Consider the following 379-nt stretch of genomic DNA (forward strand, 5'->3'; position numbering starts at 1 on the left):
CAATTTGATTTCGAATTAGGGTTTATAAAATCGAATGTGTTTTAGTATTAGGGTTTTAAATAAAATTGATTTCATGCATTCATGCAATAAGCATGTATGCGGCTAGGATCATGGATATTAGGGTTTCGATTTTAATTGATCAAACAATCAATCTCTATTAGGGTTTGGGGTATCGAACTTATGATTACGAGCTTCGATTTACTCATTGGAGTTTTGATCTATTACCCAATGGTTGTGATTTCAACATTAGATCATACTATTAGGGTTTGTAGTTTTCATGGTTTCGATTCTTATCAAACAATCAAATTCGATTATGGGTTCTCTTTAAGGTTTCGAATTACCTTAGCCTCAAGTAGGGTTGAATGGACCACCAAAGAGC

At 33.5% G+C, this 379-nt stretch overlaps 1 pseudogene; it reads right to left on the minus strand.

Moving 5' to 3' along the window:
• LOC106330397 overlaps positions 1–379 on the minus strand; it is a 10777-nt pseudogene that overhangs the window by 4812 nt on the left and 5586 nt on the right.

Source organism: Brassica oleracea, chromosome C3 (genome assembly GCF_000695525.1).
Source record: "Brassica oleracea var. oleracea cultivar TO1000 chromosome C3, BOL, whole genome shotgun sequence".
NCBI classification, from domain to species: Eukaryota; Viridiplantae; Streptophyta; class Magnoliopsida; order Brassicales; family Brassicaceae; genus Brassica; species Brassica oleracea.